Source organism: Bombina bombina, chromosome 4, assembly GCF_027579735.1.
Source record: "Bombina bombina isolate aBomBom1 chromosome 4, aBomBom1.pri, whole genome shotgun sequence".
NCBI lineage: Eukaryota > Metazoa > Chordata > Amphibia > Anura > Bombinatoridae > Bombina > Bombina bombina.
In genome coordinates, this window is record NC_069502.1 from 1,151,763,315 (window position 1) to 1,151,790,162 (window position 26,848).

The 26,848-nt window shown below is 36.9% G+C and overlaps 1 long non-coding RNA gene across 1 annotated transcript in view; it reads right to left on the reverse strand.

The window, feature by feature from the left end:
* Positions 1 to 761: 761 nt before the first annotated feature.
* LOC128655805 (uncharacterized) overlaps positions 762 to 26,848 on the reverse strand; it is a 50,474-nt gene continuing 24,387 nt past the window's right edge. The window contains exon 2 of the long non-coding RNA XR_008401910.1: positions 762 to 1,139. This is a non-coding gene — a long non-coding RNA (uncharacterized LOC128655805). The remainder of the gene's footprint in view (positions 1,140 to 26,848) is intronic.

Below are 26,848 nucleotides of genomic sequence, written 5' to 3' on the forward strand. Positions count from 1 at the left end.
CATAAATATATATCTATAAGCATATACATATTTATTTATGTGTTTATATGTGTAAATAGACATATTATGTGTAAATACACATATTAACACATAAATATATATCTATAAGCATATACATATATATTTACAGTTTAAGCACAGTCCCCATAGACCGCTATATAAAGGCTCACTTTACAGTGCCATTTTCTTTCTAACAACCCACAGCCCCTTACTTTAACCCCTTATAACTGCTTTGTGCAGTTATTTAAAAAAAAAATAAGGATGCTGATATTTTTTTATTTCATAAAGGAAATGTCCACTTTATTTAGGGGGCAATCCGGGCACAGTTAAAAATTAATCAGAGGTCCGACCTCTGGTTAATTTTGCTTAGCACAAAGTTCTACCCCGAGCTTGCAATAGCATTAACCAGCCACCTGTAATAGCCGGTTATTTAACGTGCGTCCGTAAACTAGCAACTTTTCCCCTTTATGGACGCATGAATCTTTGGGTAACGTGCACTCACATGCCTACAAATTGTCTTAGTAAGTCCTGCAATAGACAGAGCATGACAGTGACATTTCTCTGAATTCCCAAGAAGTTAAATCACTGAAGTTTTCTGTTGCTGCACTTTCCAGAATAATCCGTTTTGTATAACATTTTGTTTTGTTTTTCTAAGATAACTATTTCTTTCAAGAGAACAATAAAGTGAAAAAAAATGTATAAAAGAGATTGTAAAAAAACAAAATGCCCATTCCTTCTTTTAAAAATGTAGTACACAAGAGTAATGATTACTCAGGAATTTATTTATGTTTTAGCTAAGCAATTTCCTGCCAGAGGGTAATAAACAAGACAAAAAGCAAGCTGTGTTTATTCAAAATAGGAGACTAATAAATGATTTGTATCAGCTGTCATTGCTAAAGCAATACAATGTTCCCCATCCTGGGGGCGAAACTGACTGCCGAAGCGGCAAGACGTACATTTCGGGAGCTCCTGATTTTATTTAGCTTTTTTGAGATTAATACTTATTTTCAAAAGCCACTGGAGGCATTTCTATATGACGTTACTGAGCAACATTGTTAAATATTGCCTGGATGGAGTCTGGAACTTTTGATGTGAACATTTCCTGCATACGCTCTTCGGCAAGGCCATGTGGTTGTTTCCTAAAGAATAAAGGAGTATATATCTGTCAAAATCAGAGTAGGAAACTAGCACACCTTATAACGATTATCCCTCAAAAAGTTAAAAAATAATGTATAAAATAATAGGTGGCTCAAATGAATTGCTATTCCTAAATATGTCCTATTATAAATATATATATATATATATATATATATATATATATACGTAATCCAAAGTTATTAACGTTGTTCAGATATGGGGGCCTTTTTATCAAATGTCTGTCCGCCATGATCCGATCAGCGGATCATATCCGACAGACATCGCTCAATGCGGACAGCTCGCCAGAAACACGGGGCATCTGGCTCCATACAGAGCTTGATAAATAGGCCCCATAATGCCTACGATATTCAATTATCATTGCATTTTGTCCATTCTAAAATTTATGAAAGATATAAGTATGTTACTTAAAAACATAAAACACAAGATGTATGTATATGTTTATCTCAAACAAATATTTATTACTATACACTTGGGTAAATACCCATTGTGAATTTATAATAAAATCAATTGAAATAAAAACAGATTAAAATATAGAACAGACTGAAACAATAAAACAGACTGAAACAATAAAACAGACACCGGTGTCTTACCTATGCACATCTAATGCTAAGTATCTAAAAAATTAAACAGAATAAAATTATAGAAGTTGATACTAATATTCACACTGATATACAATGTATTAATCCTAGAAATGAATATCTACAGTGGGATCTGCTCAGACTTGGTAAGTGAAGTAACCGCAAAATTATAATCCAATCTTATGGACTGATGGGCGTATCTGAAAAACAGTCTTATTGCGATGGTAACAAGTGGGCTTAGAGGTATATTTTTATAATATTATTTATATATATATTTATAATAGGACATATTTAGGTTGTTTCCTATAGTCATGTAGGCCTGGGCAGCCGAATCCCCCCCCATACTAGAATACTGGAAATAGCCACTAAAGATATAGGGGTCAATTTATCAAGCTCCGTATGGAGCTTGATGCCCCGTGTTTCCTGCGAGTCCCCCTCCCAACGATATTGTTTACTCGATAAACAAAGGAAAATATATCCTATGTCCCTCTTCCCTAAATTATTAAACTATGTGTTTTATGTTAGAAGCAAATGCCTGCTTTAGGTTAATCAGATGGTATGATATCATATGATGGGCGTATCGAGTAATAACTTGAACCAATATTCCAGTCCAGATGCTGAGGTTTTATATAGCAGCACAGTAGTAGTTGTGTTCTCACTCCAGTCTACTCAGCCATCATAGCATACACCCCTCAACAAACACACGAGACAAACTTATTGTTTATTATATACGTTATTTATAAATACTACATACAGTGGGGCAAAAAAGTATTTAGTCAGCCACCAATTGTGCAAGTTCTCCCGCTTAAGAAGATGAGAGAGGCCTATAAGTTTCATCATAGGTATACCTCAACTATGGGAGACAAAATGTGGAAACAAATCCAGACAATCACATTGTCTGATTTGAAAAGAATTTATTTGCAAATTATGGTGGAAAATAAGTATTTGCTCAATATCAAAAGTTCATCTCAATACTTTGTTATATATCCTTTGTTGGCAAACGTTTTCTATAAGTCTTCACAAGGTTGTCACACACTGTTGCTGGTATGTTGGCCCATTCCTGCATGCAGATCTCCTCTAGAGCAGTGATGTTTTCGGGCTGTCGCTGGGCAACACAGACTTTCAACTCCCTCCATAGGCTTTCTATGGGGTTGAGATCTGGAGACTGGCTAGGCCACTCCAGGACCTTGAAATGCTTCTTACAAAGCCACTCCTTCATTGCCCGGGCGGTGTGTTTGGGATCATTGTCATGCTGAAAGACCCAGCCACATTTCATCTTCAATGCCCTTGCTGATGGAAGGAGGTTTGCACTCAAAATCTCACGATACATGGCCCCATTCATTCTTTCATGTACACGGATCAGTCGTCCTGTTCCCTTTGCAGAGAAACAGCCCCAAAGCATGATGTTGCCACCCCCATGCTTCACAATAGGTATGGTGTTCTTTGGTTGCAACTCAGCATTCTCTCTCCTCCAAACACGATGAGTTGTGTTTCTACCAAACAGTTCTACTTTTGTTTTATCTGACCATATGACATTCTCCCAATCCGCTTCTGGATCATCCAAATGCTCTCTAGCATACTTCAGACGGGCCCTGACATGTACTGGCTTAAGCAGGGGTACACGTCTGGCACTGCAGGATCTGAGTCCCTGGCGGCATAGTGTGTTACTGATGGTAGCCTTTGTTACGTTGGTCCCAGCTCTCTGCAGGTCATTCACTAGGTCCTCCGTGTGGTTCTGGGATGTTTGCTCACTGTTCTTGTGATCATTTTGACCCCACAGGGTGAGATCTTGCTTGGAGCACCAGATCGAGGGAGATTATCAGTGGTCTTGTATGTCTTCCATTTTCTAATTATTGCTCCCACAGTTGATTTCTTCACACCAAGCAGCTTGCCTATTGCAGATTCAGTCTTACCAGCCTGGTGCAGGTCTACAATTTTGTTTTCTCGTGTCCTTCGACAGCTCTTTGGTCTTCACCATAGTGGAGTTTGGAGTGTGACTGTTTGAGGTTGTGGACAGGTGTCTTTTATACTGATAACAAGTTCAAACAGGTGCCATTAATACAGGTAATGAGTGGAGGACAGAGGAGCCTCTTAAAGAAGAAGATACAGGTCTGTGAGAGCCAGAAATCTTGCTTGTTTGTAGGTGACCAAATACTTATTTTCTTTTACAAAGATATGACGAGTCCACGGGTTTCATCCTTACTTGTGGGATTTATCCTCCTGCTGACAGGAAGTGGCAAAGAGCACCACAGCAGAGCTGTATATATAGCTCCTCCCTCCCAATCCAGTCATTCTCTTTGCCTATGTTAGTACTAGGAAGAGGTAAAGTGAGGTGTTAGTTTTATTTTCTTCAATCAAGAATTTTTTATTTTAAAATGGTGCCAGTGAGTACTATTTTTCTCAGGGAGAATTCAGCAGTCAGTTCCTTCCAAAAAGGGAATGAGGAACCAAACCTGGATTTCTTCCTAAGGTTGTTTCAAATAAGAATAGTAATCAGGAAATTGTGGTTCCTTCTCTATGTCCTAATCCTTCTTCTAAGAAGGAACGGCTGTTGCATAACTTGGACGTGGTTCGTGCTCTGAAGTTTTACTTGCAGGCGACTAAAGAATTTCGTCAATCTTCTTCTTTAATTGTTGTTTTTTCTGGAAAACGTAGGGGTCAGAAAGCTACGGCTACCTCTCTTTCCTTTTGGCTGAAGAGTATCATCCGTCTGGCATATGAGACTGCTGGACAGCAGCCTCCTGAAAGAATTACGGCTCATTCTACTAGGGCTGTGGCTTCCTCATGGGCATTTAAAAATGATGCTTCTGTTGAACAGATTTGCAAGGCTGCAACTTGGTCGTCTTTTCATACTTTTTCCAAATTTGATACTTTTGCTTCTTCTGAGGCTGGTTTTGGTAGAAAGGTTCTTCAAGCAGTGGTGCCTTCCGTTTAGGTTCCTGTCTTGTCCCTCCCTTTCATCCGTGTCTTATAGCTTTGGTATTGGTATCCCACAAGTAAGGATGAAACCCGTGGACTCGTCATATCTTTGCAAAAGAAAAGAAAATTTATGCTTACCTGATAAATTTATTTATTTTACAATATGACGAGTCCACGGCCCACCCTGTCATTTTTAAGACAGGTATATTATTATTTTATTAAACTTTAGTCACCTCTGCACCTTTGGTTTTTCCTTTCTCTTCCTATATACTAATGCCCCTGTTAAGCTAAACTTTACCCTCAGAGAGCCAGATATGTTGTGGGGACCAAACTTGCATTATCATCTCTGTCCATAGGTTTCAGACTTATTTTAGTTGACAAGCCATATTTTACAACCCCCAGCAGAAACGCCTGGGCGTCGGATAAATCTGGGAAGTAACCTTATACTGAGCTAACTAGCCTAACGCCAACTCTTACCCCTTTGTAATTCTGACTAGGAGTGCTATAACGCTAATATTTGTTTATTCTTAACTATACAGCAAATGCAGGATTATATGATGGCGAATGAGGAGATAATCTCTACAAGTATACAGTATGTGTTTGTGTTATGGTGGATCCAGTATTGTTTTTGCTGTGACATACGAAAGTGTGCATGGGTTTCTATTCTGTTTCTATTAACTTCCTATGTCTTATGATACTGTGCAGCATTATACTCCATAGGTTGACATAGAATGGACTCTTGCTGCTTAGAAATCTCTTTACTGTTGCATTCTATGTTGCTTGTATTCTCTTGCATACTGATTAAATTGCCATCTGTAGTTTTATATATATACTAATAACCTCCACAATCTCAACCACAGTCTTTTATGTTTTCACCTTAGGAAAATGCTCGTTCATGCCCTAAGTTCATTGAGAGTTTCTTATAATATATGTAATGTTCTTATATTACACTATTTAATATATCTGGGGGCATGTTATCTTGATATAAGCTATTTCTCATATATGTTTCCTTTACCTAGATAATATAAGGGTACATTGTTTTACAGATATAATACGAGATTTCATATATGGAGACCCTCTGTTCTAGGGCCATGTGTATTGGGTGATACTGAACCTCTAAACCTGTTCCTCCCTTTTTTCTAGGGAAGGGTTAGCAGATAGAAGTGTAAGCTCTTAGCCGCAGGGCATAGGGCCCATGCCCATGTGGCAATCTTACATTTCCCCTGAATATATCATAGAGCTCAGTTTTGTAGCTAATATACATGTGAGACTAGAAACAGTATAATTACCGTTAAGTTGTGCTAAACTTATATTAAGGGAGTCCACCAAATACCCATCCTTCAACAACACCTATACACTTATCCTTTCTACTTGCTCATATATCATGGCATCCCAGGTACTGTCTTCTTCCTACTCCCACCTCTCATATGACAATAAAGTTATTATAGCTTCACCCCCCACACTTGAAATATTTTGGCGAACATGGATTTTCACTCTGCAGTATATATATGACACCAGGATGGGGTAAATTATTATAAACAAATACTCACAATTTCATATTCAGACAGACATGCCAGATAGTTACTATAATCTGGTGAGACATGTGTCTATATATTTTCCATTTACAAACCTACTGTGCATATGGATTAGCTCTCATCTAGATAATGCCTTATTACATGTGGTTCAAATGGGACCTAGATTCCCATCATATTTGTTATATTACTCTTGCTACAACATGACCATACTTGTAATTTTCCCTCTAGCCCCCCCCCCCCCCCGCTTTGAGATTCTCTGTGGTTAGTATTCTCCGATATGGGCGTGAATATATTATCCCACCGTATGGAATTCCATGCAATATTTTGTGCTATGTCTCAGATTGTTTTAATCTATGCTTTCTTATCAGCCTGCCCATATTTATACCACTACTTTCTGATATCTTGCATACAATATCCCTTTTTTTAAACTATGTACGACTGAAAACCTTACTGAAAGAAAAAAGATAAGGAAAGTATCTCCCCCTCACCCTTTCCCACTCTGAGTATCAGGGTGGGTCATACCCAATATCCCTTTTTCCGTCTGTGTCCAGTGGAGACAATAATCCCTGAGGGGAGATACAACCCACATCCCTTAGTTACAATGGTTTAGTATAGAGTGACAAACTAATACATAGTCCTCAGTTACCGTCAGAATACTGTGCCTACTTTGTACCAATACAGTCTTACAATCTTATTGTCAGATCCGCCCCCCTTCCCCCCCCCCATACCCTCTTATTCCTTCCCTCGGACTTTACCAATATTTCTAATGAGCATGTATCTCTGATCAGTCTCCTCCCTTACTCCCCCCCCCCCCCCATATACTCCATTGGACTCACGTCGTGAACATAGGACACTACCAATATTCTTACTGAGCATTTTTTATAATTGATCATTCTCTTCCCTCCCTTCCCCCCCTCCCATATACTCCATTGAGCTCACATCGTGAGCATAGGACAACAATTCTATCCTTTATTGCATATAATGTTGTTATATATATTGCTGGTCTTATATATAATCTCATGTGATGTAATTATTGTTATATATTGTTATCTATTCTATAAATATAAAAATAAGGTTCATCATTTGAGACCCATGAGTGGTCTCCTTCTGTCTCAGTTTACCAACTATAACGACACACTATGTATATAGTTTGGGGGTCCAAGAGAGACCTTATATAACATGGAGTTGGTATACAGATTGTATGGCAAATATTTTCTTATACAGAGAATGTAAAAGTCATAAATTCATGTTTTATATACATATATATATCCGGACATGTATCAGATGGAAATCTTGTAACCATGTATTACTGTACTGTGTAATATGTGCTGACGTTTAATATTTGTAAGCCTTGAACTGAACCTCAATAAAAACTATTAAAAAAAAAAAAAAAAAGAAAGAACAAATGAGTAAAAAGGTTACGTCTCCAAGTGTTAGAATGATACAATTATCATAAAAAAGCAACCAGATATCCACAACAGTTTAAAACATCTTAATACCTGAAACCAGCACAACATAAAAGAACAGGACATTATATATGAAAAAGATAATACCACCTTCGGATAAAATTATAGAACAGTCTGTGTGCACACTTAGGCCTCTAGTTATCAAGCCGTCAACCTCAAATACGCTGGAATTCCACAGCGTATTTGTGGCGAGGCTGATTCGCCTAAGTTATCAAGCCCTGCTGCCCGGCAAAAGTAGAATTTTGTGACGTAAGCTTCGATCCGCTGGACTCAGTCCGACACAGATCGATTCTTACGTCACTCCAGATGTTCCGAACGCAAGTTCGGCACAATCTGACTACTTTTGGTAGTTATCAAATGACTAGCAGGTACGCTCTGCACTTTTCTGGCCCAGCGTACCTGGTTTTCAATCCGCCGCCCTGGAGGCGGCGGATCCCATAGGAATCAATGGGAGTCTGACCATAGCGAAAGCTCATGTTCGCTGCTGCCCGACATCCCATTGATTCCTATGGAAAACGTCTGCACCTAACACCCTAACATGTACCCCGAGTCTAAACACCCCTAATATGCCCCCCTACACCGCCGCAACTAAATAAATGTATTACCCCCTAAACCGCCGCTCTCGGAGCCAACCGCCACTCTAATAAACTTATTAACCCCTAAACCGCCACTCCCGGAGCCCACCGCCACTCTAATAAACTTATTAACCCTTAAAACGCCGCTCCCGGACCCCGCCGCCACCTACATAAAACCTATTAACCCCTATCCTGCCCCCCCTATACCGCCGCCACCTATAATACATTTATTAACCCCTATCCTGCCGATCCCGTACCCCGCCGCAACTAAATAAATTGTTTAACCCCTAAACCGCCGCTCCCGGACCCCGCGGCAACCTATATTAAACTTATTAACCCCTAATCTGCCCCCCCTACACCGTTGCCACCTATAATAAATTTATTAACCCCTATCCTGCCCCCCCTATACCGCCCCCATCTATATTAAACTAATTAACCCTTAAACCTAAGTCTAACCCTAACCCTAACACCCCCCTAACTTAAATATTATTTTAATAAATCTAAATAAAATTACTCTTATTAACTAAATTAATCCTATTTAAAACTAAATACTTACCTATAAAATAAACCCTAATATAGCTACAATATTACTAATAATTATATTGTAGCTATTTTAGGATTTATTTTTATTTTACAGGGAAATTAGCTAGTAGTTATTAACTATTTAATAGCTACCTAGTTAAAATAAAGACAAATTTACCTGTAAAATAAAAACTAACCTAAGTTACAATTACACCTAACACTACACTATCATTAAATAAATTATTCCTATTTAAAACTAAATACTTACCTGTAAAATAAACCCTAAGATAGCTACAATGTAATTAATAATTACATTGTAGCTATTTTAGGATTTATATTTATTTTACAGGTAACTTTGTATTTATTTTAACTAGGTAGAATAGTTATTAAATAGTTATTAACTATTTAATAACTACCTAGCTAAAAGAAATACAAAATTACCTGTAAAATAAATCCTAACCTAAGTTACAATTAAACCTAAGACTACACTATCATTAAATAAATTAAATTAATTATCCACAAATACCTACAATTAAATACAATTAAATAAACTAATTAAAGTACAAAAAATACAAAAACTAAGTTACAAAAAGTAAAAAAATATTACAAAATTTTTAAACTAATTACACCTAATCTAAGCCCCCTAATAAAATAACAAAGCCCCCCAAAATAAAAAAATGCCCTACCCTATTCTAAATTACGAAAGTTAACAGCTCTATTGGGAATTATTATTTCAGATGATTTAAAACTTAGTAAACAATGTAGTAATGCAGCGAGTAAGGCTAGCAGAATGCTTGGATGTATTGGTAGAGGTATTTGCAGCAGAAATAGTAAGGTTCTTATGCCACTTTATAGATCATTAGTTAGGCCTCATCTTGAGTATTGTGTGCAGTTCTGGAGGCCATATCTTCAGAAGGATATTAACAAACTTGAATCTGTGCAAAGGAGGGCTACCAAAATGGTACATGGTCTAAAAAATAAAACTTACCAGGATAGGCTCAATGACCTAAATATGTATAGCTTAGAGGAGAGAAGGGAAAGAGGTGATATGATAGCAACTTTCAAGTACATTAAAGGGTTTAGTAAAACTGAGGCTGTGGGTATTTTACATAAAATGGAAAATTCAAGAACAAGGGGTCATGAGCTCAAGCTAAAGGGTAGTAGATTCAGGAGTAATTTGAGGAAGCACTTCTTTACAGAAAGAGTGATTGATTTATGGAATAAACTTCCTCAAGAGGTAGTAGCAACAAACACTGTGGGGGACTTTAAAAATGCATGGGACAAGCATAGGGCTATCCTACGAACTAGATAAGTTTATACTGTTAGGTAAGGTCGGGCAGACTTGCTGGGCCTATGGCTCTTATCTGCCGTCAATATCTATGTTTCTATGTTTCTATTACCTTACCAGCCCTTAAAAGGGCCTTTTGCGGGGCATGCCCCAAAGAAATCAGCTCTTTTGCCTGTAAAAAAAAACACAATACCACCCCCCAACATTACAACCCACCACCCACATACCCCTACTCTAACCCAAACCCCCATTAAATAAACCTAACACTACCCCCCTGAAGATCATCCTACCTTTAGCCGTCTTCAGCCAGCCGACCACCGATGGAACAGAAGAGGACATTCGCAGTGGTCCAAGTCTTCATCCAAGGGGCGCTGAAGAGGTCTTCCATCCGATAGAAGTCTTCATCCAGGCGGCGTCTTCAATCTTCATCCATCCGGAGCGGAGCGGAGCTATCTTCAAAGCAGCCGACGCGGAGCCATCTTCTTCCACCGATGCCTACTCGCCGAATGAATATTCCTTTAAGTGACGTCATCCAAGATGGCGTCCCTCGAATTCCGATTGGCTGATAGGATTCTATCAGCCAATCGGAATTAAGGTAGGAGAAATCTGATTGGCTGATCCAATCAACCAATCAGTTTGAGCTCGCATTCTATTCGCTGATCGGAACAGCCAATAGAATGCAAGCTCAATCTGATTGGCTGATTGGATCAGCCAATCGGATTGAACTTGAATCTGATTGGATCAGCCAATCAGATTTTTCCTACCTTAATTCCGATTGGCTGATAGAATCCTATCAGCCAATCGGAATTCGAGGGACGCCATCTTGGATGATGTCACTTAAAGAAATATTCATTCGGCGAGTAGATGTCGGTGGATGAAGGCTCCGCGTCGGCTGCTTTGAAGATGGCTCCGCTCCGCTCCGGATGGATGAAGATTGAAGACACCGCCTGGATGAAGACTTCTATCGGATGGAAGACCTCTTCAGCACCCCTTGGATGAAGACTTCGACCGCTGCGGATGTCCTCTTCTGTTCCATCGGTGGTCAGCTGGCTGAAGACGGCTAAAGGTAGGATGATCTTCAGGGGTAGTGTTAGGTTTATTTTTTACAGGCAACATAGCTGATTTCTTTGGGGTATGCCCCGCAAAAGGCCCTTTTAAGGGCTGGTAAGGTAATAGAGCTGTTAACTTTCGTAATTTAGAATAGGGTAGGGCATTTTTTTATTTTGGGGGGCTTTGTTATTTTATTAGGGGGCTTAGATTAGGTGTAATTATCTTAAAAATCTTGTAATATTTTTTTATTTTTTGTAACTTAGTTTTTTTTATTTTTTGTACTTTAGTCAGTTTATTTAATTGTATTTAATTGTAGGTATTTGTAGATAATAAATTTAATTTAATTTATTTAATGATAGTGTAGTGTTAGGTTTAATTGTAACTTAGGTTAGGATTTATTTTACAGGTAATTTTGTATTTTTTTTAGCTAGGTAATTATTATATAGTTAATAACTATTTAATAACTATTCTACCTAGATAAAATAAATACAAAGTTACCTGTAAAATAAATATAAATCCTAAAATAGCTACAATGTAATTATTAATTACATTGTAGCTATCTTAGGGTTTATTTTACAGGTAAGTATTTAGTTTTAAATAGGAATAATTTATTTAATGATAGTGTAGTGTTAGGTGTAATTGTAACTTACGTTAGTTTTTATTTTACAGGTAAATTTGTCTTTATTTTAACTAGGTAGCTATTAAATAGTTAATAACTATTTAATAGCTATTGTGCCTAGTTAAAATAAAATGAAATTTCCCTGTAAAATAAAAATAAATCCTAAAATAGCTACAATATAATTATTAGTAATATTGTAGCTATATTAGGGTTTATTTTATAGGTAAGTATTTAGTTTTAAATAGGATTAATTTAGTTAATAAAAGTAATTTTATTTTGATTTATTAACATAATATTTAAGTTAGGGGGGTGTTAGGGTTAGGTTTAGGGGTTAATAATTTTATTATAGGTTGCGGCGGTATAGGAGGGGCAGGATAGGGGTCAATAAATTTATTATAGGTGGCGACGGTGTAGGGGGGGGCAGATTAGGGGTTAATAAGTTTAATATAGGTTGCGGCGGGGTCCGGGAGCGGTGGTTTAGGGGTTAAACAATTTATTTAGTTGCGGCGGGGTACGGGATCGGCAGGATAGGGGTTAATTATTATAGGTGGCAGCGGTATAGGGGGCGCAGGATAGGGGTTAATAGGTATTATGTAGGTGGCGGCAGGGTCCGGGAGCGGCGGTTTAGGGGTTAATCAGTATATTAGAGTGGCGGTGGGCTCGGGAGCGGCGGTTTAGGGGTTAATACATTTATTATAGTTGCGGCGGGGTCTAGGAGCGGCGGTTTAGGGGTTAATAACATTATTTAGTTGCGGGGGGCTCCGGGGGCGCTGGTATAGGGGGTAGAACAGTATAGTATAGTGTGAGTGCTTAGTGACAGAGGTATCAATAAAGCTGGGAAAAAGCCGAAGAGCAGCGAGATCGGATGAGTGATAACTATCACAGTCCGCTGCTCATCGTCCCATACTTGGTGCGCAGCTTTTTGACAGCTTTATTGATAACTTTGGTGAGCGTATTCAGGTCCGCGGCGGCGATGTGAGGCGAGCTTAGGCGGGCGTATTGGGGCCGGCGATGGCAGGTAAGTAGACACGTTGATAACTAGAGGCCTTAGAATAAACATAGCAAATGTTATGGTTGTTATTATTACATACAGACTAAGCCGTTATCACCACAACAAAAAAAGAGGCAGATAGGCACAAAATCAGGAGGCAGAAGCAGTGTCAGTAGAACAGGCCAAGGTCCAGATGAGCATCAAAGTGCAGAAACACAAGGCAAAGGAAAGGTCAAATACAAACAAAAAAAGGTCAAATCAGAGATGTCAATAAAGGCTACAGGTTAACATACTGGCACATGCTCTTCAACAATGCCCAGGCAAAGAATGCAGGCTTAGGAAGCTATTTAAAGATAGATAATTATTTATTAACGTGAGAAAATAGATTTGACAGTAGATAAATCATTAGAACCAGTTAGGGAATCCCAGGAAAGAAAACAAAGTGTACAGAAACCCTTAAGTGCTTCTGAAACAGATATCCGAACTGAGAACTCAGAGGCATAACATTGGTATGTAGCCTGGTCATTGTCTATATATATATATACCAGATGAGTTGCATGCATCATTGGAATAAGTGGAAACGATTAGTCATGTTTCCTTGCCCTGGGGGATTTTAATGTTGTAGGGGATGTGGTTATTTGTAAGAGTACTCTTTATTGAAGAGAAGTGGATGTGCATGTACCACAATAATTTGGGTAGAATTTATACTTTCTTCTCTATACCTCAAAATAACTTATAGGGGTCAATTTATTAATGTGCGAGCGGACATGATACAATGTAGCGTATCATGTCCGCTGCACATCGATAAATTCCGACAGCATACGCTGTCAGCATTTATCATTGCACCAGCAGTTCTTATGAACTGCTGGTGCAATACTGCCCCCTGCAAATTGGCCGCTAGCAGGGGATGTCAATCAGCCCGATTGCATTCGATCGGGCGTATTGCTGTCCGCCACCTTAGAGGTGGCGGACAAGTTAAGGAGCAGCGGTCTTTAGACCGCTGCTTCTTAACTTCCGCTTCAGGCGGAACTGAAGCGGAGTGGGTCGGAAGCAGCATTCGCTGCTTCATAAATCAAACCCATAGACTCAAGAACAAAATTCAAAATTTTTACCCTAACATACAAAGCCCTCACCAACACTTCACCCTTCTATATTTCTGCCCTTGTCTGCAAATACTCCCCTTACCGCTACCTCTGCTTTACCCAAGACCTACTTCTCTCCAAATATATACTTTCTTTTCTATACCTCATAATAACTATACACAATTTTCCTATTTTTGTGATTTATGGACATTAGATTTAAAGGGACAGTCTACACCAGAATTTTTATTGTTTTAAAAGATAGATAATCCCTTTATTACCCATTTCCCAGTTTTGCATAACCAACACAGTTATAATAATATACTTTTAACCTCTGTGATTATCTTGTATCTAAGCCTCTGCAAACTGCCCCTTTTTTCAGTTCTTTTGTCAGACTTTCAGTCTAGCCAATCAGTGCCTGTTCCCAGATAACTTCTCGTGCATGAGCACAGTGTTATCTATATGAAATACGTGAACTAACACAATCTAGTGGTGAAAAACTGTTAAAATGCAATCTGAAAGAGGTGGGCATCAAGGTCTAAGAAATTAGCATATGAACCTCCTAGGTTAAGCTTTCAAATAAGAATACCAAGAGAACAAAGAAAAATTGGTGATAAAAGTAAATTGGAAAATTGTTTAAAATCACATGCTCTATCTGAATCATAAAAGTTTATTTTGGCCTAGACTGTCCCTTTAAATCAATTTGGGTGAAAAGTCAAATGTGGGCCTTTCCTGCTCATGATGCAGTTTATGCCAAAAGAGCCCTTCTGAGTTATTCCAGAGGCTTTCTCCTCTTTGAGATTGTCTAACTTTCTACAAACTGATCATAGCGTGGACGATATCACCAAAGAAATTCAGAAATTCCTTTACATTAATGACATATTTCAGATGGGAGAAATATTGACTCAAGAAGCAAAATACTTGCTGAGTTGCAGTAAATAGTTTTCATTTCTTTGACGTGTTTGCTGTATAGATATTTACTCGCCCTCGAGCAATCACAAAACTTCTCTAAGGGCTATAAAGATAAGATGAGATGTAACCTTATATGTAAACTCTGAAGGTAGCATGATATTATTAATATTAATGATCAAAAAATTAATATGGGACTCCATTCTAATTCAACAGAATTCCTGTGTAAAGTGTCTTGCATGGGCATACATTTAGAATTTAATTCCAATCCATTAGAAAACTTGCAATAACTTACTTATCTAAAGCTTTTGAAATCCATTAGTGACACTATGACCAAGATTCATGGACTATTATGGAGAGATCATGTTTGAAGTGTAATTGAAGTTTGTTGCACCATTAACATCTATGCCCCAATACACAATGCACGAGACCCACAGGCAATAATTACAACTGCTGTACTTCGCAAACACGATTGTAAAACAGATTATATAAATGTGCAAAATATTTGCTTGTCTGTTTTATTAGGGTAATGTATTCTTTCTAGATATTATGAGAACTGCCCTACCACTCCTCTCATTACCATTTATTTCAGAGCACATGACTTTGCAATACATTTCAAAACTAAAATTGACTCCAAGTGAAATGAAATAACCTCCTACCACAATAACAATATCTACTCCTCAAACATTACTGCAAATTTGCAAAATCAGCCTACCCAAAAACTCAGCACATTATCTCCTGTTACAGAGGAGATTTCTGCTCTCCTTTCATCTTCCCATCATACTAGCAATTCCCTTGATTCTGTTCCCTCACAACTGCTACCTTCACTTTCCCCTACTCTTACACCTATCCTCAAACATATATTCAACCTCTCCCTTAAATCTTGTACATTTCCATCATCCCTTAAACATGCTCTAATTACACCTATTCCTAAAAAAGGTCACTCGATCCAACATCCTCTTGCAACTATCGCCCAATATCCCCTCTTTCTCGCCTCTAAACTTCTTGAGCAAAATGTTGATAAACACTTATCACACTTTCTCTCATTTAACCATCTTCTTGACCCTTTTGCAATCTGGCTTTTGCCTCCAACACTCTACCGAAATTGCCATCACCAAGGTGACAAACAACCTGCTTACTGACAAGTCTAAAGGTCACTACTCCAGGCTAATCTTTTTAGACCTCTCTGTAGCTTTTAATACTGTTGACCATGTATCGCTACTACAGACCCTTCAATCCTTGGGTATTTTTGACATTATCTTTCTAACCGTACTTTAGTGTATACTTCTCTGGCTGCTTCTCCTCCCTTCTATCCCTCTCTGTTGGGGTTCCTCAAGGCTCAGTTCTAGGTCCCCTTATTTTCTTAGTCTACACATCATCTCTAGGCACTTTAATCAAGTCCTGTGGCTTTCAGTATCATCTATATGCTGATGACACCGAAATCTACCTTTCTGCACCAGACATTTTCTTTTCCCTGCTAACTCGTGTCACTAGCTGCCTAGCTAGTATCTGTCTGGGTGGCTTCTCACTAACTAAAGCAATATTTCAGTTGAAGAAGCTACATGGGACTAATTTCTCAACTTCTCAAATCTTGCAGACACAAAGGATCAAGGGAGCTCTGTTCAAACTGAAGCAACAATTTTATCATAAGGGTAACAGGAATGACCATTGACTTGCAAATAATTTGAAGCAGCATATACTTTTCACCAAACGATTTTGGAAAATAATTTGCTTCCTATTATGAGTCCTTGTATAGCTTAGACTCTTCTATGGTGGGGGAGTGAGCTGATGTGAATGAGATTCAGTTATTGTTGCTTTGTCTCTCCCCTCCAAAGATTTCAGATGAGACAACTGAGGTTTTGTTGGCCAAATCTCCTTGGAGGAGGTAGAGAAAGCTACTCAGCATCTGAAAATAAAAAGGGTCCTGGGGTCTGATGAGTTTACCTTACTTTTATATTTAAAAAAAAAAAAAAAGAAAAAGGTTTACTGTATGACTTTTCACTATAAGGTTGTAAGGAGGTGCCCTTGTTTTGTATATTTTGTAAATCTTACAAAACTTCAATAAAGATGATGTTTAAAAAACAAAACAATGCAAAAAAGTGTTAATTTAAATGCCCATTTTTAGAAAATGTAAAATAAATTGAGATATTCAGAAGAGAAGTTGAATTACTGTTAGTGCACCATCAGGATGTGTGTTGAATGTAAATTACATATTAAAAAAAACAATAAATAAAAATCAATAAGTCTTTGCTTAAGAAGGTGAAATGCAGGACAGAGAGGTGAGCCAGAGTTTAACCTTTTCAGTACTGAGCCATTTTTCACATTTTTCTTCTTTTCATTTTTGCAGTTACTGTATTTAAACAGCATTTTTTTTATTTATTTAATTAGTTAAACCAACAAAAATAGAAATCATACAGATCACATAAAAGTCTGCCACGCAGGGCAAAATGACATAATTTATAGTACATATAAACTGACACAATCTTTTCAAATTTTCATCTTTCCTCTGTAATTTACTATAGTGTATACATCAAGTTGGCTTAATTTTTGAAATTTTTCTTTTTTTTCATAAAAAAAAGAACAAAAAAAGAAAAAGGAAAGGAGAGAAAGGAGAAAAAAAAAAAAAAAAGTCAAACCTCGCCGTCCCATCCCTACCCCCCAGCCCCTATGTACGTATCCTGGTTTAATTTCTATTCACTCAATTCCCTGTAACAGGAGATCCATGATGCCGGGAATTCATCATGTAATACTAATTCTGCAAAAGTATCCGTACTTAAAACGGGGATAAAATTCGTTTTTGGGTGTACAGTGGATAAGATTTGATTATAGGTAACCAATCTAATATAAATTTTTTCTTTTTTTTTCTTTCGCTGATTTTAAATGGAAAGATTCAAAAATTATTTGGTTTTGTACTTCCTGGATGACCATTGAAAGGGAAGGAACAGATTTTGCTTTCCAATTTTTTGCTATAAGATGTCTGGTTAGTAGGATAATTGAGGCCAATGTCTTTAGCCTCAAAGGGGAGTCAGTAAGTTGAATATTGAGAAAAACAATATTTTCTGGTTTCATCAATATATCGACTCCATAAAACTTTTTTAACCAGAAAAATATTTTTTTCCAGAGTTGTATTACGCTTGGACAATAATAAAACATATGTAATATATCTGCTTTAGGATAAGAACAACGAGGGCAGTTAGCTGGTTGTAGCACAAACATTTTTGAGAGTTTAAAAGGAGTTATATAAAACATTAATAATTTTGAAATGTGATTCTTTCCAGCTTGATGGGATTCAACATTTATTTACCAGACTACAACTTGATTTTATTTCTCCGGCTTCCAAATTTGGACAATCCTGTTACCATGAAGCACAAATATTGTTGAGAAAAAGTAAGCTCTGTTTATTCAACATAATATCATACATGAGAGAAATTGAGGGTAATCCTGTTCTAAATTTATGAATACATTGTTTTATATCAGACCATGCTAAGCACTGATTGGGTTCCCAGTTATGGCTTCTTATAAAGTGCCTTAACTGAAAATAGGCAAACATGTCCTTCCTGGGGAGACAGAATTGATTAATAAGAGACTCAAATGAAAGAATATACCCATCGTTATGAAAAATTTGTTGCATATTTGAGAATCCTTTATCAGCCCACCGTTTAACCCTTTAAGGACACAGCTTTCAGTTTGCTCAATTGTTTAATGACGGAAAAATTCCGTCATATGTCCTTAAGAGGTTAAATACTACCTGACAATGCCCAGGAGAAAAGTCTACCGTGCCGATTATAGGAAGAAATTCGGAGAAAAAATAATCTACTCCTAATAAAGTACAAAATTTCTGCCAGGCTTTAATAATATTTTTTATGGATATCAGCCCACTGATATTAGAAGGTAAATTCCTGTAAGGACAATGTAGACTAGCTTTCATAGAAAGGGGTATATCATATGGCTTTCCATACTTGAACAGGAAAAGACATTAGTATCTGCTAACCAGTCTATAGCAATTTTTACCAAACAAGCAATATTGTATAGTACAATATTGGGTAATGCTAGTCCAGCTGTATCACGAGGGTACATTAATTTCCTAAGAGCAATACGTGGTTTTATAATTCTTACCGATAAATCTGGAAAAGATAGAATATAATTTACGCAAGTCAGCTGAGAGAATAAATAGTGGTAAATTTTGTAAAGGGTACAGTAGACGCGGAAATATATTTGTCTTAATAATACTCACACGGGCAGACAGTGAAATTGGCAGTGAGACCCAATTTTCTAGATCGGTTTTGATTTTTTGAATAAGAGGGGGTATATTCAATTTATACCATGATTTTGGGTTAGCGTGAATATGAATACCCAATATTTAAGTGTTTCCGCTATTTGGAAGGGATGATTGGACTTTGCACAGCTATTTTCTTTAATCCACATTAATTCACTTTTTTTAAGGTTAATTTTATAACCTGAAAAAGCGCTAAAAATATTCAGGCTTTTAAGTACATTATGGATTTCCTGAGCTATGTTTTCTAAGAATATCAGCAAATCATCCGCATAGATAAGAAGTTTTAAATCTTGGGATCCAAATCTGATTCCTTTAATTGTGTCTCTAAGGCAGATTGCTAACGGTTCTAGAGCAATATTGAATAGAAAAGGTGATAGCGGGCAGCCTTGTCTCATGCCTCTGCCTAAAATAACAGGGGCAGAAACATTGCCATTAATAAGGAGATATGAAATAGGGTTTTTATAGATATTGTGAATAAACCGGGTAAATTGGTTCTTGAAACCAAATTCTTTAAGAGACCTAAATAGATGACTCCATACAATCGCATCAAAGGCTTTTTCAGCATCCAGACTAACTATAGCTATATCATGATTAGACTGAGTCTGTTCACTTTTATCTACATTCCATATATAATCTATACAGGTTAGAACTTTGCGAATATTTTTAGAGGAATTTCTTGAGGTCATAAAGCCTGTTTGGTCGGGATGGGTGATCTTATCAAAAGAAGTAGAGAGTCTAGATGCTATAATTGAAGTTAGGATTTTATAATCTGTATTAAGAACAGATACAGGTCTATATGACGCAGGGTCTTCCGGGTCTTTATCCTGCTTAAGTATTAATTAGATGTTTGCTGCTGTAAAATTTTTAGAGATTTGTTGATCATTAGTAAAATAATTATTAAAAAGTTTTTCTAACGTCTCTATAATCTCTTCTAATAAGATCTTAAAAAATTTGGCCGGTAGGCCGTCTGGTCCAGCAGCCTTATTTACTTTTAAGTTTTCTATAGCTTTCCTTGTTTCATCTTGAGTTATTGGTCTATTTAATACAGACAAGTCTATATCCGACATTTTCGGTGTAATGATTTTTGACCAAAACAAATCTTCCTGTATAGTACTAGTTTCTGTCATAGTATATAATTGTTGGTAATATGAGTGGAAATCATTTCTAATTTCTTGAGGATCTATATATCTGTTATTAGCTTCTCTTATAGCCAATATATAATTTTTTTTCTTCCTATTTCTGGTCAACTTGGCTAAATATTTAGCAGAACAGCCATGAAAGCTTTTATAGTGAAGATTATTTTTTACCTCTTCTTCGTGAATTTTCTGTTTTATTAAGACATCCCTTTCTTGTCTGGCTTGGATATATTTTTTCCAATTAAGGTCATTTCGGGTGTTATAATATCTTTTATATGCAATTTTAACTTGATTTGCGAGGTGAATTTCTTGAGCAGCCGCATTCTTTTTTTTGGCACACATATATGCTTTGATCTCCCCTCTTAGGACTGCCTTTGCGGCTTCCCAGAATATTTCTATTCTGTTGAAATATAATATATTATTAGTACAATAATCTCTCCATGTTTGTCTCAACCAAAGGGAGAATCTAGAGTTATTATAGAGATATCTAGGGAAATATAAGATTTGATTTTTATTCTTATTTTGGGCTAATGAGGGGAACGAAATTGAAATCCTAGCATGGTCTGATATAACAATATCGTTTATCTGAGAATCTATTTTAACAATAGATAACGATTCAGCGACCAAAATATAATCGATTCTTTAAAAAGTTTTGTATGTTTTGGATTCACATGTAAACGACCGTGTGTCGGGATTACTAATTCTCCAAATATCGGCTAGTTTCATTTTATAACAAAAAGATTTAAAATATTTGGCTTGCCGGTCGTATTCTTTTTTATTTTTTGTATCGAATCTATCAAGTTCTGTGCATAGAGACATATTAAAATCACCCCCGACTATGATATTCTGATTAATGTAGGGAAATAGTTTAGACTGAATTAACCTCCAAAATTTAAGTGAAAACCTATTAGGGGCATAAATATTACATAAAAATAGTTTTGTATCATTGATTTGAATTTGAAGTAATATAAACCTTGCATCAGGATCTTTTTCTATATTTAAAATTTTATATGAAAGTTTTTTATTGATTAAGATTGCAACTCCATTTTTTCTGGTTAGACATGGCATAGCTATAATTTCACCGATCCATTTAGATTTTAATTTGGGTATTTCGGTATCTTTAAGGTGGGTTTCTTGGAGGAAGGCAATACTAGGGTTGAATTTACCTAATCTTTGGATAACTGATTTACGTTTTATTGGTGAAGTTATCCCTCCAATATTCCAGGAAAGGAGTTTGAATTCTTCAACTGGACTAAATCCGGTGGGGTTAGCTATCTATATGTACGTTTTTTAGTTTTAAGACTAATTTGAATACTTTCACAAAAAAGAGGGGTGGGAGGAGGGCGGGAGAAAAAAAAATACTTTAAAAACAATCATATAAAAGAAAACAAAGCATTTATTACAGCAATATCTTTGCACTATTATATTAAAAAAAGACATTTCCTTTTTCCCTTTCTGTTCCCTTTTACAATTTAAATTACTCATCTAGTTTCTTTCTTACCAGATTAGGAACAAAGTATAAATCAAAAATGAAAAAAAAAAAGAAGAAAAGAAGAAAGGGGAAAAACAGACATAAGAAATAGCATTAAGAGCTGTCAGAAATATACTTTTGCGCTTCATCTACAGAATTAAGGGTTGTCCTATTGCCATTTTTCATTATTATGATTCTGGCTGGGTAAAGCATGCATGCATTCTCTCCTCTATTAATCATTTGGGTGCAGAAAGGGGCCATACTTTTTCTTTTAAGAGCGGTTTCGTTAGAAAAATCCTGAAATAATACGATTTTCTTATTCGCTATAGTGAATGATTCAGTTTTCTTAAAAAGTTTAAGCATTTGGATTTTATCTTGAAATCTAAGGAGTTTGAATATACATATTCTGTTTTTAGCTGTGCCATCTTGATTAAGCCTCCTAGGGCCTACTCTGTGGGCTTTTTCTATTTGTAGAGGGAGTTGCTGTGGTGGAAAGCCTAAGGCTTGTGGTAATACAGTGGATGTGAAGTGTAATAGGTCTTCATATTCAGGTGTATCCCGTAATCCCACTACTCTGATATTATTACGCCTGGAGCGATCTTCTAGGTCCTCCAGGCGATTTTGTAGATGAATAATTTTGCTATCCTGTTTTTGCAAGATATTTTCTTGTATATTAACAAGATCCTCCAGATCAGAGGTTCTAGTTTCTACTTCTAAAATTCTGGTGGCAAATTGTTTGACTTCTGTTGATATAAATTCTAACCTCGATGTAATATTTGACAGATCCTTTTTAATTGTGTCAAATTGCGGTATGAATAACTGACTCAATTGTGATATTAAGGTTTGAGTATCAAGGAGGTTGGTCAAAGCCTCTGATATAGAATCTGAGCTAACGTCAGTTGCTTTGCTCTTTTTGTCTTTAGATTTAGCAGGCATTTTGGGTGAATTTTGTTTCACCTGTGTGACAAATCTTTCCATTAAAGTGTATAAAGTAGTAAAGATAAGATAAGTATATATCGTAAATGACTCCAAGTATTGTGCGAGCAAATATTGTGCAAGAAAAAAGAAGAGGTCCTGTAAAAAAAACAACAGGACTCTGCGTGCATAAATACAAGTATTATATAAAAAAAAAGAAGAAAAAATAAACGTGTGTCTGTGTGTTTTTTTGTTTTTTTGTTTTTTTTAAATCCCTTGTGTGTCTAGTGCCTGCTTATACTATCAAATATGAAAAATGTGACAAAAATATGAAAATTTGCTTGACCCTATCAGTAAACACTGTTATATCTTAAAAGATTTGATAGAGTTATGTCCTAAGATAGGTTTTTCGGCTGCCAAGCCAGTTTAATTAAATAGATTCTAGAACAATTATAGCAAAAAGGGAAAAAAAAGAAAACTCAAATAGTCTGTAAGACCTGAAAATATTGTACCTGTTTCATCTTTGCATATGGTATATATGGCTGAAACAATTGCTTACCCTAAACAGCGTATACAATCAACTCTTATGAATTGGGACAAGTATAAACTAAAATAGTTTTTGAACTGTTAAGACTATTCAACATAGTATCTATAAGTACAACAACACCAGTGAACTCTAAACCATTTTACATTTTCCTGAAGTGATGTTTAAGAATACACTTTTGGTTAGAATTATATTGGGTCTAGCTTTTAACTAATACTATATATAGAAACCAACGCCTAGATTTAGAGTTTTGTGGCCAAAGGGGTGCGTTAGCTACGCGTGCTTTTTTTCCCCCGCACCTTTTAAATACCGCTGGTATTTAGAGTTTACAGAATGGCTGGGTTTTCAGTGCGTTAGGCTCCAAAAAGGGAGCGTAGAGCATAATTTAACGCCACTGCAACTCTAGATACCAGCGGTGCTTACGGACGCGGCCAGCCTCAAAAACGTGCTCTTGCACGATTCCCCCATAGGAAACAATGGGGCTGTTTGTGCTGAAAAAAACACCTGCAAAAAAGCCGCGTTCAGCTCCTAACGCAGCCCCATTGTTTCCTACGGGGAAACACTTCCTACGTCTGCACCTAACACTCTAACATGTACCCCGAGTCTAAACACCCCTAGCCTTACACTTATTAACCCCTAATCTGCTGCCCCCGCTATCGCTGACCCCTGCATATTATTTTTAACCCCTAATCTGCCGCTCCGTACACCGCCGCCACCTACATTATCCCTATGTACCCCTAATCTGCTGCCCCTAACACCGCCGACCCCTATATTATATTTATTAACCCCTAATCTGCCGCCCCCAACGTCGCCTCCACCTAACTACACTTATTAACCCCTAATCTGCCGACCGGACCTGAGCGCTACTATAATAAAGTTATTAACCCCTAATCCGCCTCACTCCCGCCTCAATAACCCTATAAGAAATAGTATTAACCCCTAATCTGCCCTCCCTAACATCGCCGGCAACTAACTTCAAGTATTAACCCCTAATCTGCCGATCGGAGCTCACCGCTACTCTAATACATTTTTTAACCCCTAAAGCTAAGTCTAACCCTAACACTAACACCCCCCTAAGTTAAATATAATTTAAATCTAACGAAATAAATTAACTCTTATTATATAAATTATTCCTATTTAAAGCTAAATACTTACCTGTAAAATAAACCCTAATATAGCTACAATATAAATAATAATTATATTGTAGCTATTTTAGGATTAATATTTATTTTACAGGTAACTTTGTTTTTATTTTAACCAGGTACAATAGCTATTTAATAGTTAAGAACTATTTAATAGCTAAAATAGTTAAAATAATTACAAAATCACCTGTAAAATAAATCCTAACCTAAGTTACAATTAAACCTAACACTACACTATCAATAAATTAATTAAATAAAATACCTACAATTATCTACAATTAAACCTAACACTACACTATCAATAAATGAATTAAATACAATATCTACAAATAAATACAATGAAATAAACTAACTAAAGTACAAAAAATAAAAAAGAACTAAGTTACAAAAAATAAAAAAATATTTACAAACATTAGAAAAATATTACAACAATTTTAAACTAATTACACCTACTCTAAGCCCCCTAATAAAATAACAAAGCCCCCCAAAATAAAAAAATGCCCTACCCTATTCTAAATTAAAAAAGTTCAAAGCTCTTTTACCTTACCAGCCCTGAACAGGGCCCTTTGCGGGGCATGCCCCAAAGAATTCAGCTCTTTTGCCTGTAAAAAAAAACATACAATACCCCCCCCACATTACAACCCACCACCCACATACCCCTAATCTAACCCAAACCCCCCTTAAATAAACCTAACACTAAGCCCCTGAAGATCTTCCTACCTTGTCTTCACCATGCCAGGTTCACCGATCGGTCCAGAGTCTTGATCCAAGCCCAAGCGGGGGGCTGAAGAGTGACGTCCATCCTCGGGCTGAAGTCTGGATCCAAGCGGCGGCTGAAGAAATCCATCATCAGGCTGAAGTCGGAAGTCCATCATCGGGATGAAGTCTTCTATCAAGCCGCATCTTCAATCTTCTTTCTTCTGGAGCGGAGCGGAGCCATCTTCTTTCCAACCGACGCGGATCCAACCTCTTCAACCGACGCCTACTCGCCGAATGAAGGTTCCTTTAATCGAATTCTGATTGGCTGATAGGATTCTATCAGCCAATCAGAATTAAGGTAGGAAAATTCTGATTGGCTGATGGAATCAGCCAATCAGAATCAAGTTCAATTCGATTGGCTGATCCAATCAGCCAATCAGATTGAGCTTGCATTCTATTGGCTGTTCCTATCAGCTAATCGGAATTCGAGGGACGCCATCTTGGATGACGTCCCTTAAAGGAACCTTCATTCGGCGAGTAGGCGTCGGTTGAAGAGGTTGGATCCGCGTCGGTTGGAAAGAAGATGGCTCAGCTCCGCTCCAGAAGAAAGAAGATTGAAGATGCGGCTTGATAGAAGACTTCATCCCGATGATGGACTTCCGACTTCAGCCCGATGATGGATTTCTTCAGCCGCCGCTTGGATCCAGACTTCAGCCCGAGTATGGACGTCACTCTTCAGCCCCCTGCTTGGGCTTGGATCAAGACTCTGGACCGATCGGTGAACCTGGCATGGTGAAGACAAGGTAGGAAGATCTTCAGGGGCTTAGTGTTAGGTTTATTTAAGGGGGGTTTGGGTTAGATTAGGGGTATGTGGGTGGTGGGTTGTAATGTTGGCGGGGGTATTGTATGTTTTTTTTTACAGGCAAAAGAGCTGAATTCTTTGGGGCATGCCCCGCAAAGGGCCCTGTTCAGGGCTGGTAAGGTAAAAGAGCTTTGAACTTTTTTAATTTAGAATAGAGTAGGGCATTTTTTTATTTTGGGGGGCTTTGTTATTTTATTAGGGGGCTTAGAGTAGGTGTAATTAGTTTAAAATTGTTGTAATATTTTTCTAATGTTTGTAAATATTTTTTTATTTTTTGTAACTTAGTTCTTTTATAATTTTTTGTTCTTTAGTTAGTTTATTTCATTGTATTTATTTGTAGATATTGTATTTAATTAATTTATTGATAGTGTAGTGTTAGGTTTAATTGTAGATAATTGTAGGTATTTTATTTAATTAATTTATTGATAGTGTAGTGTTAGGTTTAATTGTAATTTAGGTTAGGATTTATTTTACAGGTGATTTTGTAATTATTTTAACTATTTTAGCTATTAAATAGTTCTTAACTATTTAATAGCTATTGTACCTGGTTAAAATAAATACAAAGTTACCTGTAAAATAAATATAAATCCTAAAATAGCTACAATATAATTATTATTTATATTGTAGCTATATTAGGGTTTATTTTACAGGTAAGTATTTAGCTTTAAATAGGAATAATTTATATAATAAGAGTTAATTTATTTTGTTAGATTTAAATTATATTTAACTTAGGGGGGTGTTAGTGTTAGGATTAGACTTAGCTTTAGGGGTTAAAAAATTTATTAGAATAGCGGTGAGCTCCGGTCGGCAGATTAGGGGTTAATGTTTGAAGTTAGGTGTCGGCGATGTTAGGGAGGGCAGATTAGGGGTTAATACTATTTCTTATAGGGTTATTGAGGCGGGAGTGAGGCGGATTAGGGGTTAATAACTTTATTATAGTAGCGGCGCTGTCCGCTCGGCAGATTAGGGGTTAATAAGTGTAGGTAGGTGGCGGCGACGTTGTGGGGGGCAGATTAGGGGTTAATAAATATAATATAGGGGTCGGCGGTGTTAGGGGCAGCAGATTAGGGGTACATAAGGATAACGTAGGTGCCGACGCTTTGCGGTCGGCAGA